Consider the following 20,354-nt stretch of genomic DNA (forward strand, 5'->3'; position numbering starts at 1 on the left):
CGATTATGTTTTGACCAATTTTTACCAAAAATGTATTTTCGTTATTTACGTTTAGTCTGCAAGTCAAGGAGTATTTATCAACCCTTCCTCTACCTCTGATTGTTCCTAGACAGCAACTTCCTGTTCTTCTTGGCAGGAAAAGCCGATCTGTCAAAGCTGGATATGCAGCACTCGGCAGCCTGCACTTGATATTCGTCCGTATTTTCGGTGAGTATGTTTGCATGCATTCTGCAGTATGAATCATTTTGAGCACGTGCGACACAGGACGAGTTATCATCTACATCTATATGGATACCCTGAAAAACACATTTAAGTGCCTGGCAAAGGGTTCATCGAATCACCTTCACAACTGATAATTAATTGAAACCCTCAGCTGCCGACAGGTGTTGTTGATATACTTCGATGGGGACAGCTGAAAAGTGTGCCCCTACTGGGACTCGAACCCAGAATCTCCTGCTTACAAGGCAGACGCTCAATCCATCTGAGCCATCGAGGGCACACATGAACAGCACGACTGCAGGAATTTATCCCTCGCACGCTTCCCGTGAGACTCACATCCCCAACCGTCCACAATCCGCATACGTAATGTACTTAATAGGTATTTGTCCATCCACTCATTACTGGCTCACACTAAGGTGACGATTCCCGTAAGAGTTCCGGCAACCTGTGCGCATTCGCACAGACGAAGGTCAATGGCTGGGTAACGTTTAACCATAGATATGAAGATAGTAACTGCTCTCGAAAGAACAGGCGCCACTGACGACCTTGCAACTCTTCTAGAATACATGATAGACCGGCCGATGTGGCCGAGCGGTTGTAGGCGCTTCAGTCGGGAGCCACGCGACCGCTACGGTCGCAGGTTCAAATCCTGCCTCGAGCATGGGTGTGTGTGATGTCCTTAATTTAGTTAGGTTTAAGTCGTTCTAAGTTCTAGGAAACTGATGACCTCAGATGTTAAGTCCCAAAGTGCTCAGAGCCATTTGAACCATCAGTCCCTATGTTTACACACTACTTACAGTAACTTATGCTAAGGACAACACACACACACAACCATGCCCGAGGGAGGACTCGAACCTCCAACAGGGGGAGCCGCGCGAACCGTGACAAGGCGTTGGACACATGGCGGGTACCCCGCGCGGCTCATGGCAGCCGTGACACTGCTTCAAACAATGGACTGTAGAAACTTTTGTAAAGCACGGATTAAAAAAAAAAAAACTTTCTGTTCCAAGAGTCTAGACAAGTACACCTTTAAAAAATGCAACTACAAAGAAATTGAATTTTCGAACGTTTTGAATGAGAACCTGTCCTTATGGAACACCGTTGATCAAATGTCACAGGGATTATATACTCAGGTTTCACATGTGGATTAACACTTTCTAATCAATATCCGGAATGAGCAGGGCTTAAAACTTTGAAGAGTTAAATTTCAAGGGCCGTTCTCTTGTATGCAAATAGTTTCACAGTAGAAATTTCTCTAGTTTTATTTATTAATTTATTTATTTATTTTTTGCTGTAGGTAAAGAAGGATAGCATTGTGAGGAAGGGGAAGGGGGGGGGGGAGGAATCTTGCATCTCCCACCTTGGAATTCTCAGTACAGAATTTTTATTCATTACGAGATTCTTAGCCACTTGCAGAAGTGATTTCGAGTGATTCTGCAAAACTTTTCCTTTAGCCAATCGTAGCAACTATAGGATTCCGTTCCTGCTGCATGACATGTCTCGGAACTTAAACTGACCAACTCATTTGCATAAAGAGTTAGCTTATCATCCGCTTCTTTACTTGCGTAGACCGTTCATGGTCTGCAAAGAATTTTTTTCTTTAATCGTTTTTTTATGTCTTTTATAAACTGCAACACTTTCTAAACTTTCTAAACTTAGCGCCGTTGAAGCATGGTCTTTTACTGAATGATCAAAAAGCAATGCTGACAGCTGGAGTCCAAGGTTTTTGTTAATCAAGCCGTTTGTGTTCTTGTGGTGATATCTCCGTACAGTCTTTCATTCCCTAACGCATATTTCTTTATATCTAATTGAGAAGTGAAATACCGGTTTTCATAGATGCAGATTTAAAATATTTTAATATAACGCAATAAATATTTCATTAAAATTTTCATCCCCTTATGCTCGAAGTTCCAAAACCAGAAAAACACGTAGTTTTTAAAAATTGTAACATATTAGCCGAATACGAATTGTCAGATATATTTAGCAATCCTTTCATAATGAACCATTTTCTGAAACATCTCACACCCTTTAGGGGTTGGGTTTCAAAAACAATTAAACACGTATTCTTCTATTTAGAGCCGAGGAGCCAAATTCAAATCTTCATCCATTTAATTCTAAAAATGCTTTCATAGTGAAATATTTCATAAAACATTACATCCCCTATTTCACTCTATTAGTGAGTTAAATTTCCAAAAGCAACGAAACACATTTTTTTTACATCCAACCGAGATGTCAAATACCTATTTTCATAGATGTAGCTATAAAAATGCTTCAGTAGTTCTTTAATAATGATTTATTTTCAAAAAACCTTCACTAATTATTTTATCCCCCAATGGAAGAATTTCGGAAAATGCTAAAAACCTGTTTCTTTTTTGTATCTGACTGAGACACCAAATGTCAATTTTCGTAGTTTTGTAGTTATAGCTTCAATAGGGACATAGGGACATATTTAAAAAAAAGACTTTCAACCCATGTTTCACCCCCATAGGAGTGAAATTTCGAACAATCTCTTCTTAAATGATGCTTTCAGCGTAAGATTTACACCTTCATCAAATTTCAAGTCCGTATACTTTGCAGGTTGGGCTGGAAGGCTATGGGTCAGTGAAACCTGTGCCCCTATTGCACCTTCTTGGAGGTTGTAGTTCCAAAAACAGTGAAACACGTAGTTTTCAATAACACAATATTCATAGATTTCGCTTTAAAAACTCTTTCGCACTGAAATACTTTCATAAAACATTACATCCTATATTCCACCCTCTTAATCGTTGAATGTATCAAAAACAGGTTTTCATATATTTCATGAAACATTTCATCCTCTGTGATATGGGGTATGGTAGTGACACACCAAAATCACAATAGTAATCCGTTGTAGTTGCTACATATTTTATTACAATCAAAAGCATTATAAAATCACAAGGCCAGATCATTTGGACAAATAATAAATAAATTTCGTTAAGTGGAACGAGACCCGTAAAACTTGAAATTTGAATATGACTAGGTATATATACTTGGGTAAAGCTTTACTTAAATAGCACAAATGTCCATAAAATTCATAGCAGAACTCTCACTACTTGCAATCAGGGGAGAAACAGATTAAGCGTAAGAATACAGATATTTAACGTTCGGCTTGCCAACTTTCCTAAACAAAACTGTATAAAAATGACTAAAACAATTAAGGGGGTCCTTTAATTTTGACTAAACGGACCTTCAAATTTACTTACTCAGTTGATTAATCAACAATATTCTTAGAATGATTACAACTAGAACATGACTATATGACAATACCCTTAAAATAAGGTTGCTTCAATATTTCGTGTGAATTGGCGATAGACGCGAGCAGACCAAGGATTCAAATCAATACAAGAGATCCACGAGGCAGAGAATGACATAGAAATATACTCAACATGGCAATGCAATTGAACTTTGGATGCTATAGTTCAGCACCGGAAAGATGGAATCACGCAAAAGTGACAACATAACCCAAGATGTAAAGGAGAGGACATGGCCTCAAATATCTCTCTGCCGCCGTGGTGCTCTGCTCCCAGTATGCTAGCGTCGACCGCTGCCAGTTATCTCTAACACAACACACATCAAGAGCAGACAATTTTCTGAGACATAAACTACACAACCCTATCTGGAGAACAGGTGAGCAATACAACTGGACTGAAACCAATGAGCCTCCGTGAGTTACTTGGCCAGTGCCAGCCCTTAAACTTTGATTAATAAGATCGCTAAAAATCATACCAAAGTTAAGATGACGAGACTTATCTCCAGCTTCGCCATATTAGTGGCAGAGACAATGAATTGGCGACGCTCTTATCCGTATGTTCGCGGCAGAGTCTGGGGAAGGCAAGGGCCACGTGGAGCCGGATCTGGGGGTCAATTTCCTTCTCTCCGAGACACCCGGCTTCTTCTGCGACTTAGCCGGCAAACAGGCCGAGGACCCCGGGTGGGGACCGATTCGGCAGCAGTTGGCGGATGGCGAGGTCTTCGGGGGGTGGGGTGGGCGGGGGGTGTCTTGTGTAAAGGGGAAGACAACCGTGGTGAAGGGAAGGTCTGTATTCCACAGGAACGAGTTAGCATGGCACTCAGATATTTCCACGATTCGGCGGTAGGGGATCATTTGGGGTTCTACAAGACCTTGAACAGAGTTCGGGAACACATGTTTTGGCCCAACCTATATGGCGATGGCATGCGATTTGTTGGCAACTGTGTCCAGTGTAAGCGCGGTAAGCCCCATGTTGGGCCGCACAGAGAACTACTACAGTCGGTTAGCGAGCAGTGTCCTATGGACCGCGACTCAAAGATCGAAACATCGATCGACGGAAACTGGCGCCATAAACGCACCAGCGCACTCTATTTCATCCCCTTAGGGGTTGAACTTCCAAAAACACGAAAATACGTATTTTCTTATTTGTAACCTTGAAGTCAAATACCAATTTTCGTAGATATAGCCTTAAAAATACTTCCATAGTCCTTCCATAATTTTTTATCTCAAGATAAAATGTTCACCTACTATTTCACCTCATAGAGGTTAAATTCCCAATAATACTGGAACACATATTTCTTTATTTCTGACCTAGAAACCAGATACAAATTTTCGTCTGCCTAGCTTCAAAATTACCTTAATAGCTACATGTTTCAAAAATCCTTTCATTTCCTGTGTATCCCCCTTAGAGGTGGAATTTCGAAATATGCAGTATAAGCGGTATAAGATCAACAACCTTTCCAAATCTCAAGGTTTATTTTCCTTGGCGGTCTGGACTGTGTGAATTTCATAGTAATGGCCTCCACACACACACACACACACACACACACACACACCACTAACAATGCCACCACCACCTCCTGGGGAAATTTCTGCAGACGCCCTTGTTCCACTGCAGTCATATTTTGCCGACGACCTACATTTAGCAGCGTGGGAGGGATAGTGTCGTGCAACAGACAGTATACTCAGTAGACAACGAACTGTTCGTTGTGAAATCAGGGACCTAGGAACCGAGACTGACACAGAAGGTGCTGAAGGTGAAGCACACTAGACTCGTGTCTACCACGGCTTCAAATAGTATCGATTTACTATGAACGGAAGTTCCGAAAAGTGAGCAAGTAATTTTACAGTAAATTCAGTACCGATGGTGAGGATATACAACGAAAAACATTTCTATAATATTTCAGAAATAATGAAACATTCCACTCAAGTCGCGCGGCAGAAAACGCAATGGATATGCTTGCACTTAAGACGGAAGGCCCCACGTACTTACGCAGGCTTACGACAGATCGCAAAATTCGGCAGTAGGCGTAAGCCAACCTCTTGTGCTGCCATCTGTTATTGATGCCAGGCATCAAGGTCTCAGTAGTACGACCATCCACTGGAGAGTAGTTTGCTTTGTAAGCACTCCGTCTTCAGGCCACGAGTGACCTACTGGGACAGCACCATCCGACCGCCGTGTCATCATCCGTGGAGGATGCGAACAGGAGGGGCGGGGGTCAGCACACTGCTCTCCCGGTCTTTACGTTGGTATTTTTTGACCGGAGCCGCTACTATTGGGCCGAGTAGCTCCTCGATTGGCATCATGAGGCGGCCTGGATGATCACCCATCCAAGTGCCTTCAACGCCCGACAACGCACTTAACTTCGGTGATCTCACGTGAACCGATGCAACCTCCGCGGTTGACCTAGCACAGACCACACCATTCACAATGAAACGCATCACTTAGTAGATGGTGAAGTACTTTGAAGCTAGCCAGATAGAAACAGAACCTCCTGGCACTGTATCTAACCCAAATTCTAATCTTACACTAATCTCTTGTATGTACCTACCACGCCCTCAAAGAGCCAACGATTTACTATTATCAAAAGTTCCGAAAAATGAGGAAGAAATTGACCCACACTTTTTTCCGTTGTTCATTATTTCGATTACCCCATAAAGGGAATGGACTTGTAGCCACAGGTTACACAAGCGATAAATGGTTTAAAATACACAAAAAGAGATGACAATAGGAAACGATTTTTAAAAACACAATGATGCGGCTTTTACGATTTTTACAGGAAAAAGAAATGGATGACAAAATAAAGGTTTTTCAAAAATATGCTGGTGGACAATATTGGGGATTTTTTATCTTTATAGATGACTAGCGGAAAAGCTTGGTGTTGACCAGGCATTTATTTACAGCTGTGCGTCCACGTCCGTACTATGCAGCGTCTGGCCTTGTCCTGAGTTTTTATGACGTATCTCCCGAAACATGTGTCGTACAATGATATAATTTTGTAGGTGCATTCAGCGTCATATGCGGATACTGTCTGCAAAATTTATTGCGAATATAGTAGCAAAGAAGTAACAAATTTAAATGTCACGAATGCTGTGATCCCCACACACTTGGGTGCAACCAATGTACACAGGATGCTTGGCTCGATCATTATGGCTACCATCACCGCTGGTCGAAATTGGACCAGCTGTGTCGACGTAGTGAAAATATAAATGTGCATAACATGGTAAACGTCCATTCTTTCCAGCCATCAGACCTGATCTACGATCAAAAATATCATGTAAAAGTGGTAGGGGCAACGGCCTTGCCGCAGTGGATACACCGGTTCCCGTCAGATCACTGAAGTTTAGCACTTTCGGGCGTGGTCGGCACTTGGATGGGTGACCATATGGGCCGCTATGCGCTGTTTCCATTTTTCGGGTTGCACTCAGCCTTGCGATGCCAATTGAGGAACTACTCGACCGAATAGTAGCGGCTCCAGTCAAAGGAAACTACCACAACGAGTGGGAGAGCCAGCTCCTCCTCCACCCTCAGTGAGAATGACGTGGCGGTCGGATGGTCCTGATTGGCCACTTGTGGCCTGAACACGGAGTGCTTTCTTAAAGGAGTGCTCCCTACATAAAACTGACAGTCTTGACTCAGGGACTGTCCACGGTAAATGCTGCATTGGACCTACGAATACTATTAAAATAACGGTTTGAGTTCTCTTTAGTTGTCCAATCATCTGAAGTGAGTCCTTATTGAAGTAAGCTGAAAAATACATTTTATGTTAATGGCGGATAAATTTTATGTTAATGGCGGCAAATTAACTTTACCCTAATGACACACAAGGTCAATGCCGTTCTATCACGTAAAGTATTCTCAGATCGAAATGTTTTGCATTACCAAATCTCCAATGTAGATCCATCATACCGCAATTATAATTCTCAAAATAATTTGGAGCTACGTTCAATGCATATTTAAATGCATCTTTCAAAACAATACCAGAATTCTCATTAGATCATCATTATCAGTGCCTAGAGTATTCTTATTATTTCGTCTACCAAAAACCGCGTCTCACTTTGGCTTTTTCAGTACGCTGTTTTGTTTTCCACTGCTGACAATAGAAACGATCTGGCAGATGTGACATTGTAGATGTCCAGTATGCGTGTCTTAATGCAAATAAACCGTCTGGAACATTTACCCTTGAACCTCCCTAGAATGGGATTTCATGGAACGTTATTACTTTCCTGTGTCCATTTCTATCACACCAGCTGATCGCCACGACTGGGGAGAGTGAGGAGGGGGTGGGGTGAAAGTTGGCAGCACTTTGAGTGGCAGAAACCTCACGTTTCCGTCATTTGTTTTCATAATGACGTAGTGCCAATTCGTCACATTGGACGCTTTTCTCTCGGAAACGTTTACATTCATCGTCTGGATATCAATGTCGCCTTCTGAGGTATGCAGTCGCACCACTCTGTACGAAATAGGTTCTAAGCTGATGCAGTCGACAAGTAACGTCGAAATATATCGTCACCTCGAAATATATCGACACCTCGAAATAAATCCACACCCAGAAATAAATCGCCAACCCGAAATAAATCGCAACCTCGAAATAAATCGACACCATGAAAAAAATCGAAACTTCGAAATAAATCGACACCTCCAAAAGACAGCTACATCGAAATGATTCGATATCCCGAAATATATCGACATCTATACGCATTTCAGCTTACCATATAGATCGATATCTCGAATCTCACGGACCTCTCGAGATAAATCGAGGTATAGAAATATATCGATATCTTGAAATATATTGGTACCTTGTAATATAAAGATATCTCTAAAAATACAATATCTAGAAATTTATGGATTACTTGAGATATAGAGGTTTCTTGAAATATATCGATATCTCGAAAGGAATCGATATCTGAAGTACACCGATACATGGAAATATATCGATAGCTCGAAATAAACAGACAACCCGATTTGTTTCGGTATATCAAACTAAATCGATATCTCGACATAAACGGATACTTCGAAATCAATTATACCTCGAAATAAATGGATGCCTCAATATAGATAGATATCTCGAAATAAATCGACGTCTCGGTATAATGAGTGCTTCGACATAAGTCGATATATCGAAATGAATCGATAATGGGAAAGAATGGACGTCTTGAAAAAAATCTGTACCCCTAAGAAAACGATTCTCGAAATAAATAGGTATATCGAAATATATCGCTATCTCGATAAATACCGATATCTAGTGGTCGGATATATGTTTCAAGTTGACTTGACATATCAGTATAGTTCGATATACATCAAAATACTTTGGATTTTCAATATACCGATAGATTTCTAGACCTCGGGGAAAAAATCGCCGATCCGACCTCAGTGCAAAAACGCAGACCTAGGGAAAATACGCCGACCTCGGGGAAAAACGCAGACCTCGAGGGAAAAACGTCGACCTCGGGGTAAAACGCCGACCTCGTGGGAAAACGCCGACCTTCGGAAAACTGCCGACCTCAGGAGAAATCCAGTTCCATTAATTTACACAGACACTAATGTATGTCACCATTAGGTTCTCAAAATACAACCAAATTCCTGGTATTTATCACCTCACACAAAAAGTGGTCGTGACAGAAAAGTCTCGTTCTTTAAAAAGTTTAGAATGAGATGTTCTAAATATTGCAGTTTATCCATTTACAATAATCTACAAGCACTGCACAATGAGAAGAGACTGTCAACCACAGCACTTTGAAATAGTGGACAGCCAGGAAGACAGAGGTTGCATTGCTGTTTCTAATCCTCTGGTGCTTGAGATTTAGAATCCAGGATTGCCTCGAATGAGAACAGCAATAATGGATGTCCTGCACCAGTGTAGAACTTACTCTGGAACTCCACAGAAAATCACAAGGCACAATTATATCACATCATTCTCAGCAAACTACAGAAGCCTCTAATGGACGTAACAACGTTGTCACCTCCTTCACCAGTGAAAGATCTTAGTAGCTATTGAGTCAAGAGTAGGTGGCCAATTAATAATTTGTTGTTCAAAGCTAACTTCAGTGTATATGGGAATACTCAGTGGACATCTTTAACCATCATATTTTACTGTCTAAGATATGTCAACTTCCCAGACTATAAGTATAAGCAGAGCTTGGCCTTTCCCAATCCGAGATTGTTTAGAATGGGTATCAAGGGAATCAGATCCACTGGGCATTTAGAGCAACCTGCTTTAAACAATATGAGCAGGCAGTAGACACAGACACAGAATTTGGAATTTCTCTGTGAATTGGTTACCTTCATCGTCTGAAAACTTATGTTGTGTGCTGCGCTATGTGGAGGTACTAATAGCAACACAGTAAAACACAGAAGAAGCTTATAAGTTGATGTAATCAGCCAGTAAGAAGCAGTAAACTTTAAGTTTTAGTAATCGATTATTGACTTATTATCCGGCTTTGGTGCCTTGACATTACCGACGACCTTAAGATTTTGCATGAAGAGAGGCCTAAAAGCCACGTTACACGAGAGAATGTGAAAAGTGTTCATATGTAGTAAAAACCTAAGAAATAAGCCCGTTTTCGTCATTTGCTATCAAATCGACGTATTGCCAGAGCGTTACATTGGCAGCTTTTCTCTCTGAAACGGTTACATTTATCGTCTGCAAACTTATGTCGCGTGCTAAGGAATGCAGAGACACTAAAAACAACACAGTAGAACATAGAGGATGCTTCTAGGTTGATGTAATTAGCCCGTAGGAAACAGTACAATTCAGGTTTTAGTTATCGATTAGTTGGGAGCTCCAATGTTAGGCGCGTAATGGGACCCCTTAGGGATACGGCGGCTAAGGAGGGGAAGAAATCCAGTGTGCACTTCGTGTGCATTCCGGGAGGAGTCATTCCTGATGTGGAAAGGGTCCTTCCGGATACCATGAAGAGCACAGGGTGCAGCCAGCTGCAGGTGGTGGCACATGTCGGCACTAATGACGTGTGTCGCTTTGGATCTGAGGAAATTCTCTCTGGATTCCAGCGGCTATCTGATTTGGTGAAGGCTGCCGGTCTTTCTTACGAGATGAAGGCAGAGCTGACCATCTGCAGCATCGTTGAGAAAACCGACTGCGGACCTTTGGTGCAGAGCCGGTTGGAGGGTCTGAATCAGAGGCTCAGACGGTTTTGCAACCTTATTGGCTGCAGATTCATTGACTTGCGCCATAGGCTGGTGGGGTTTCGGGTTCCGCTGAATAGGTCAGGAGTTCACTACACTCAGCTGGCGGCTACACGGGTAGCGGAAGCTGTGTGGCGTGGACTGGGCGGTTTTTTAGGTTAGAAGGCCTCGGGAAAGTGCGGGATGGGCTGCAATGTCAAAGGGTGCTTGGTAATTACAGGACGTGCTTGGATCAAGGAACAGTCGGAATTATAGTTGTAAATTGTTGTAGTTGCGCTGGAAAAGTCCCTGAGCTTCAAGCGCTAATAGAAAGCACAGAAGCTGATATCGTTATAGGTACAGAAAGCTGGCTAAAGCCTGAAATAAGTTCTGCAGAAATTTTTACGAAGTCTCAGACGGTGTTCAGGAAAGATAGATTAGGCAGAATTGGTGGTGGAGTGTTTGTGTCTGTCAGTAGTGGTTTATCTTGTAGTGAAGTCGAAGTAGATACTCCGTGTGAATTGGTGTGGGTGGAGGTTATACTTAAAAGCCGAATTAAGTTAATAATTAGCTCCTTCTACCGACCCCCAGACTCCGATGATACAGTTGCGGAACAGTTCAGAGAAAGTTTGAGTCTCGTAACAAATAAATACCCAACTCATACGGTTATAGTTGGTGGGGGTTTCAACCTACCCTCGGTATGTTGGCAAAAATACTTGTTCAAAACCGGTGGTAGGCAGAAAACGTCTTCCGAGATTGTCCTAAATGCATTCTCCGAAAATTATTTCGAGCAGTTAGTCCACGAACCCACGCGAATTGTAAATGGTTGCGAAAACACACTTGACCTCTTGACCACAAACAATCCAGAGCTGATAGAGAGCATCATGACTGGTACAGTGATTAGTGATCACAAGGTCATTGTAGCTTGGCTCAATACCATTTCTTCCAAATCCATCAGAAACAAACGCAAAATAATTTTATTTAAAAAAGCGGATAAAGTGCCACTAGAAGCCTTCCTAAAAGACAATTTCCATTCCTTCCAAACTGACTATGCGAATGTAGACGAGATGTGGCTCAAATTCAAAGACATAGTAGCAACAGCAATTGAGATATTCATACCTCATAAATTGGTAAGAGATGGAACGGATCCCCCGTGGTACACAAAAAAAGTCCGAACGCTGTTGCAGAGGCAACGGAAAAAACATGCGAAGTTCAGAAGAACGCGAAATCCCGAAGATGGGCTAAAATTTACAGACGCGAGAAATTTGGCACGTACTTCGATGCGAGATGCCTTTAATAGGTTCCACAACGAAACATCGTCTCGAAATTTGGTAGAAAATCCGAAGAAATTCTGGTCGTATGTAAAGTAGACAAGCGGCAAGACGCAGTCAATACCTTCGCTGCGCAGTGCCGATGGTACTGTTATCGACGATTGTGCTGCTAAAGCGGAGTTATTGAACGCAGTTTTCCGAAATTCCTTCACCAGGGAAGACGAATGGAATATTCCAGAATTTGAAACACGAACATCTGCTAGCATGAGTTTCTTAGAAGTAGATACCTTAGGGGTTGCGAAGCAACTCAAATCGCTTGATACGGGCAAGTCTTCAGGTCCAGATTGTATACCGATTAGGTTCCTTTCAGATTACGCTGATACTATAGCTCCCTACTTAGCACTCATATACAACCGCTCGCTCACCGATAGATCTATACCTACAGATTGGAAAATTGCGCAGGTCGCACCAGTGTTCAAGAAGGGTAGTAGGAGTAATCCATTTAACTACAGACCTATATCATTGACGTCGGTTTGCAGTAGGGTTTTGGAGCATATACTGTATTCAAACATTATGAATCACCTCGAAGGGAACGATCTATTGACACGTAATCAGCATGGCTTCAGAAAACATCGCTCTTGTGCAACGCAGCTAGCTCTTTATTCGCACGAAGTAATGGCCGCTATCGACAGGGGATCTCAAGTTGATTCCGTATTTCTAGATTTCCGGAAAGCTTTTGACACCGTTCCCCACAAGCGACTTCTAATCAAGCTGCGGAGCTATGGGGTATCGTGTCAGTTGTGCGACTGGATTCGTGATTTCCTGTCAGGAAGGTCGCAGTTCGTAGTAATAGATGGCAAATCATCGAGTAAAACTAAAGTGATATCAGGTGTTCCCCAGGGAAGCGTCCTAGGACCTCTACTGTTCCTGATCTATATAAATGACCTGGGTGACAATCTGAGCAGTTCTCTTAGACTGTTCGCAGATGATGCTGTAATTTAACGTCTAGAAAGGTCATCCGAAGACCAGTATCAGCTGCAAAGCGATTTAGAAAAGATTGCTGTATGGTTTGTCAGGTGACAGCTGACGCTAAATAACGGAGAGTGTGAGATGATCCACATGAGTTCCAAAAGAAATCCGTTGGAATTCGATTACTCGATAAATAGTACAATTCTCAAGGCTGTCAATTCAACTAAGTACCTGGGTGTTAAAATTACGAACAACTTCAGTTGGAAGGACCACATAGATAATATTGTCGGGAGGGCCAGCCAAAGGTTGCGTTTCATTGGCAGGACACTTAGAAGATGCAAGAAGTCCACTAAAGAGACAGTTTACACTACACTCGTTCGTCCTCTGTTAGAATATTGCTGCGCGGTGTGGGATCCTTACCAGGTGGGATTGACGGAGGACATCGAAAGGGTGCAAAAACGGGCAGCTCGTTTTGTATTATCGCGTTATAGGGGAGAGAGTGTGGCAGATATGATACACGAGTTGGGATGGAAGTCATTACAGCATAGACGTTTTTCGTCATGGCGAGACCTTTTTACGAAATTTCAGTCACCAACATTCTCTTCCGAATGCGAAAATATTTTATTGAGCCCAACCTACATAGGTAGGAATGATCATCAAAATAAAATAAGAGAAATCAGAGCTCGAACAGAAAGGTTTAGCTGTTCGTTTTTCCCGCTCGCTGTTCGGGAGTGGAACAGTAGGAGATAGTATGATTGTGGTTCGATGAACCCTCTGAAAAGCACTTAAATGTGAATTGCAGAGTAGTCATGTAGATGTAGATGTAGATGATTTATTAGCCGGCTTTGGTGCCAGTGAAATAACCGACTACCTTAAGATTTGGCATTAAACAAGGTCTGGCAGCCACGTTACACGAGAGAATGTGAAAAGTGTTCATATGTACTAAAAACCAAGGAAATCCGCCCGTTTTCACATCTGCTTTCGAATCCACGTAATGCCAGATCGTCACATTGGCCGTTTCCTCTCTGAAACGGTTACACTTATTGTTTGCATAGCTATGTAGCGTGCTGCGGTTTGCGGAGACACTAAAAGCACCATAGTAAAACACAGAAGAAGCTTTTAATTTGGTGTAATAGCCAGTAAGAAGCAGTACAATTCAAGTTTTTGTTATCGATTATTGAATTTTTAGCAGGCTTTGGTGCCTTGGTCATGAGCTAGGACCTTAAGATTTGGCATGAAGGGAGGTCTGGCAGCCACGTTGCACGGGAGAAAGTGAGAAGTTTTTATGTGCAGTAAAAACCTAAGAAATCCGCCCGTTTTCGTCATCTGCTTTCGAATCGACGTAATGCCAGATCGTCACATTGGCCGTTTTCCCTCTGAAACGGTTACATTTATCGTGTGCAAACTTATGTCGCGTGCTGCAGTATGCGGAGACACTAAAAGCACCATAGTAGAACACAGAAGAAGCTTCTAAGTTGATGTAATAGCCAGTAAGCAACTGTACAATTGAAGTATTAGTTATCGATTAGTGAATTTTTAGAAGGCTTTAGTGCATTCGACATGAGCTAGGACCTTACGATTTAGTATGAAGGGAGGTCTATGAGCCATATCGCACGGGAGAATGTGAAAAGTGTTCACATCTAGTAAAAACCTGAGAAATCCGCCCGTAATCGTCATTTGCTATCGAATCGAATTAATGCCAGATCGTCACATTTTCCGCTCTTCTTTCTGAAACGGTTACATTTATCGTGTGCCATGCTATGTCGCTTGCTGCGGTAGTCGGAGACACTAAAAGCACCATAGTAGAACAGAGAAGAAGCTTCTAAGTTGATCTAATAGCCAGTAAGCAGCTGTACAATTCAAGTATTAGTTACCGAGTATTGACTTCTTAGATGGCTTTAATGCATTGGACATGAGCTAGGACCTTACGTTTTAGTAAGAACGGAGATCTAGCAGCCACGTTGCACGGGAGAACGTGAAAAGTGTTCACATCTAGTAAAAACCTGAGAAATCCGCTCGTTTTCGTCATTTGCTATCCAATCGACTTAATTACAGATCGGCACATTGGCCGCTCTTCTCTCTGAAACGATTACATTTATCGTGTGCAAAGCTATGTCGCGTGCTGCAGTATGCGGAGACACTAAAAGCACCATAGTAGAACAGAGAAGAAGCTTCTAAGTTGATGTAATAGCAAGTAAGAAGCAGTACAATTCAAGTTTTAGTTGTCAGTTATAGACTTTTTAGATGGCTTCAGTGCATTGTACATGAGCTAGGACCTTAAGATTTAGTATGAAAGGAGGTCTAGCGGCCACGTTGCACGGGAGAACGTGAAAAGTGTTCATATCTAGTAAAAACCTGAGAAAACCGACCGTTATAATCTTTTGCTATCGAATCGACTTAATGCCAGATCGTCACATTTTCCGCTCTTTTTTCTGAAACGGTTACATTTATCGTCTCCAAAGCAGTGTCACGTGCTGCGGTATGCGGAGACACTAAAAGCACTATACTAGAACACATAGGAAACTTCCAAGTTGATGTAGTAGCCAGTAACACGTAGTACAATTCAAGTTTTTGTTATCGATTATTCACTTTTTAGCCGGCTTTGGTGCCTTGGACACGAGCTAGGACCTTAAGATTTTGCATGAAAGGAGGACTAGCAGCCGCGTTGCACGGGAGAATGTGAAAAGTGTTCTTATGTAGTTAAAACCTGAGATATCCGTCCGTTTTCGTCATTTGTTATCAAATCGACTTAAAGCCAGATTGTTACATTGGCCGCTCTTCTCTCTGAAACGGTTACATTTATCATCTGCAAACTTATGTTGCGTGCTAAGGAATGCGGAGACACTAAAAACAACACAGTAGAACACAGAAGACGCTTCTAGGTTGATGTAATTAGCCCTTAGGAAACAGTACAATTCAGGTTTTAGTTATCGATTATTGATTTATTAGCCGGCTTTGGTGCCAGTGAAATGACCGACTACCGTAAAATTTGGCATTAATCAAGGTCTGATGAGCCACGTTACACGAGAGAATGTGAAAAGTGTTCATATGTACTAAAAACCTAAGAAATCCGCCAGTTTTCGTCATTTTTTATCGTATCGACTTAAAGCCAGATCGTCACATTGGCCGGTCTTCTCTCTAAAACGGTTACATTCATCGTGTGCAAAGCTATGTCGCGTGCTTCGGAATGCGGAGACACTAAAGCCACGATAGTAGAACACAGAAGAAGTTTCTAAGTTGACGTAATAACCAGTAAGAAGCAGTCAAATTCAAGTTTTAGTTATTGATTAATGACTTTTTAGCCGGCATTGGTGCCTTGTACATGCGCTAGAATCTTATGATTTTGCATGAAGGAAGGTCTATCAGCCACATCGCACAGGAGAATGTGGAAAGTGTTCACATCTAGCAAAAACCTGAGAAATTCGCCCGTTTCCGTCATTTGCAATCGAATCGACTTAATGCCAGATCGAATATTGGCAGCTCTTCTCTCTGAAACGATTACATTTATCGTGTGCAAAGCTATGTCGCGTGCTGCGGTATACGGAGACACTAAAAGCACCAAAATAGAGCACAGAAGAAGTTTCTAAGTTTATGTAATAGCCAGTAAGAAGCAGTACAATTCAAGTTTCAGTTGTCGATTACTGTCATTTTAGCCTTCTTTGGTACCTTGGACACGAGCAAGGGCATTACGATTTTGCATAAATGGAGGACTAGCAGCTGCGTTGCACGCGAGTATGTGAAAAGTGTTCATACGTAGTAAAAACCTGAGATATCCGTCCGTTTTCGTCATTTGTTATCATATCGAATTAAAGCCAGATCGTTACATTGGCCGCTCTTCTCTCTGAAACGTTTTCATTTATCGCTTGCAAAGCCATGTCGCGTGCTGCGTGCCGCGTTGCTATTGAGATTGTGAAAAGTGTTCATATGTACTAAAAACATGAGAAATCCGTCCGTTTTCGTCATTTGTTATCGAATCGACTTAAAGCCAGATCGACACATTGGCCGCTCTTCTCTCTGAAACGGTTTTATTTATAGTCTGCAAAGCTATGTCGCGTGCTGAGGTATGCGGAGACACTAAAAGCACCATAGGAGAACACACGTGAAGTTTTTTAGCTGGCTTTGGGGTCTTGGACATGAGCTAGGACCTTAAGACTTTGCATCAAAGGAGGACTAGCAGCTGCGTTGCACGGGAGAATGTGAAAAGTGTTCATATGTTGTAAAAACCTGAGAAATCCGTCCATTTTCGTCATTTCTTATCAAATCAAGTTAAAGCCAGAAGGTTACATTGGCCGCCCTTCTCTGTGAAACGGTACAATTTATCGCCTGCAAAGCTATGTCGCGTGCCGCGGTATGCCGAGACACTAACAGCACTATAGTAAAACAGAAGAAGCTTCTAAGTTGATGTAATTGCCAGTAAGAAGTAGTACAATAACGTTTTAGATATCGATTATTGACTTTTTAGCTGGCATTGGGGCCTTGGACATGAGCTAGGACCTTAAAATTTTGCATCAAAGGAGGACTAGATGCTCCGTTGCACGGGAGAATGTGAAAAGTATTCATATGCAGTACAAACCTGAGAAATCCGTCCGTTTTCGTCATTTCTTATCAAATCGACTTAAAGCCAGATCGTCACATTGGTCGCTCTTCTCTCTGAAACGTTTACATTTATCGTCTGCAAAGCTATGTCGCGTGCTGCGGCATGCGGAGACACTAACAGCACCATAGTAGAACACTGATGAAACTTCTAAGTTGATGTAATAGCCAGTAAGAAGTAGTACAATAACGTTTTAGATATCGATTATTGACTTTTTAGCTGGCATTGGGGTCTTGAACATGAGCTAGGACCTTAAGATCTTTCATCAAAGGAGGACTAGCAGCTGCGTTGCACGGGAGAATGTGAAAAAAGTTCATATGTAGTAAAAACCTGAGAAATCCGTTCGTTTTCGTCATTTCTTATCAAATCGACTTAAAGCCAGATCGTCACATTGGTCGCTCTTCTCTCTGAAACGGTAACATTTATCGTCTACAAAGCTATGTCGCGTGCTGCGGTATGCCGAGACACTAACAGCACCATAGTAGAACACAGAAGAAGCTCCTAAGTTGTAGTAATTGCCAGTAAGAAGTAGTGCAATAACGTTTTAGATATCGATTATTGACTTTTTAGCTGGCTTTGGGGCATTGGACATGAGCTAGGACCTTAAGACTTTGCATCAAAGGAGGACTAGCAGCTGCGTTGCACGGGAGAATGTGAAAAGTGTTCATATGCAGTAAAAACCTGAGAAATCCGTCCGTTTTCGTAATTTCTTATCAAATCGCCTTAAAGCCAGGACGTCACATTGGACGCTCTTCTCTCTGAAAATGTTACATTTATCGTCTTTAAAGCTATGTCACGTGCTGCGGTATGCGGAGTCACTAACAGCACCATAGAAGAACACAGATGAAACTTCTAAGTTGATGTAATAGCCAGTAAGAAGTAATACAATAACGTTTTAGATTTCGATTATTGACTTTTTAGCTGGCTTTGGGGCCTTGGACATGAGCTCGGACATTAAGATTTTGCATCAAAGGAGGACTAGCAGCTGCGTTGCACGGGAGAATGTGAAAAGTGTTCATGTGTAGTAAAAACCTGAGAAATCCATCCGTTTTCGACATTTCTGATCAAATCGACTTAAAGCCAGATCGTCCCATTGGTCGCTCTTCTCTCTGAAACGGTTACATTTATCGTCTGCAAAGCTATGTCGCGTGCTGCGGTATGCGGAGACACTAACAGCACCATAGTAGAACACTGATGAAACTTCTAAATTGATGTAATAGCCAGTAAGAAGTAGTACAATAACGTTTTAGATATCGACTATAGACTTTTTACCTGGCTTTGGGGTTTTGGACATGAGCTAGGAACTTATGATTTTGCATCAAAAGAGAACTAGCAGCTGCGTTGCACGGGAGAATGTGAAAAGTGTTCATATGTAGTAAAAACCTGAGACATCCGTCCGTTTTCGTCATTTTTCTTATCAAATCGACTTAAAGCCAGATCGTCACATTGGTCGCTCTTCTCTCTGAAACGGTTACATTTATCGTCTGCAAAGCTATGTCGCGTGCTGCGGTATGCGGAGACACTAACAGCACCATAGTAGAACACTGATGAAACTTCTAAATTGATGTAATAGCCAGTAAGAAGTAGTACAATAACGTTTTAGATATCGACTATAGACTTTTTAGCTGGCTTTGGGGTATTGGACATGAGCTAGGACCTTATGATTTTGCATCAAAAGAGAACTAGCAGCTGCGTTGCACGGGAGAATGTGAAAACTGTTCATATAAAGTAAAAACCTGAGACATCCGTCCGTTTTCGTCATTTTTCTTATCAAATCGACTTAAAGCCAGATCGTCACATTGGTCGCTCTTCTCTCTGAAACGGTTACATTTATCGTCTGCAAAGCTATGTCGCGTGCTGCGGTATGCGGAGACACTAACAGCACCATAGTAGAAAACAGATGAAACTTCTAAGTTGATGTAATAGCCAGTAAGAAGTAGTACAATAACGTTATCGATACCGATTATTGACTTTTTAGCTGGCTTTGGGGTCTTGGACATGAGCTCGGACCTTAAGAATTTGCATCAAAAGGGAACTAGCAGCTGCGTTGCAGGGGAGAATGTGAAAAGTGTTCATATGTAGTAAAAACCTGAGAAATCCGTCCGTTTTCGTCATTTCTTATCAAATCGACTTAAAGCCAGATCGTCACATTGGTCCCTCTTCTCTCTGAAACGGTTACATTTATCGTCTGCAAAGCTATGTCGCGTGCTGCGGTATGCGGAGACACTAACAGCACCATAGTAGAACACAGATGAACCTTCTAAGTTGATGTAATAGCCAGTAAGAAGTAGTACAATAACGTTTTAGATATCGATTATTGACTTTTTAGCTGGCTTTGGGGCCTTGGACATGAGCTAGGGCCTTAAGATTTTCCATCAAAGGAGGACTAGCAGCTGGGTTGCACGGGAGAATGTGAAAAGAGTTCACATGTAGTACAAACCTGAGAAATCCGTCCATTTTCGTCATTTCTTATCAAATCGACTTAAAGCCAGAACGTTACATTGGCCGCTCTTCTCTCTGAAACGGTACTATTTATCGCCTGCAAAGCTATGCCTCGTGCTGCGGTATGCCGAGACACTAACACCACCATAGTAACGCAGAAGAAGCTTCTAAGTTGATGTAATAGCCAGTAAGAAGTAGCACAATAACGTTTTAGATATCGATTATTGACTTAGCTGGCATTGGGGCCTTGGACATGAGCTAGGACCTTAAAATTTTGCATCAAAGGAGGACTAGATGCTCCGTTGCACGGGAGAATGTGAAAAGTATTCATATGCAGTACAAACCTGAGAAATCCGTCCGTTTTCGTCATTTCTTATCAAATCGACTTAAAGCCAGGACGTCACATTGGACGCTCTTCTCTCTGAAAAGGTTACATTACTCGTCTACAGAGCTATGTCGCGTGCT

At 42.0% G+C, this 20,354-nt stretch overlaps 1 non-coding gene across 1 annotated transcript; it reads right to left on the reverse strand.

Moving 5' to 3' along the window:
• Nucleotides 1-422: 422 nt before the first annotated feature.
• Nucleotides 423-497, reverse strand: Trnat-ugu (transfer RNA threonine (anticodon UGU)). The gene has a single exon. It is a non-coding gene; the product is annotated as a tRNA-Thr (tRNA).
• Nucleotides 498-20,354: the final 19,857 nt, after the last annotated feature.

The sequence above is a fragment of the Schistocerca gregaria genome, chromosome 6 (genome assembly GCF_023897955.1).
Source record: "Schistocerca gregaria isolate iqSchGreg1 chromosome 6, iqSchGreg1.2, whole genome shotgun sequence".
In the NCBI taxonomy this organism is placed as follows: domain Eukaryota; kingdom Metazoa; phylum Arthropoda; class Insecta; order Orthoptera; family Acrididae; genus Schistocerca; species Schistocerca gregaria.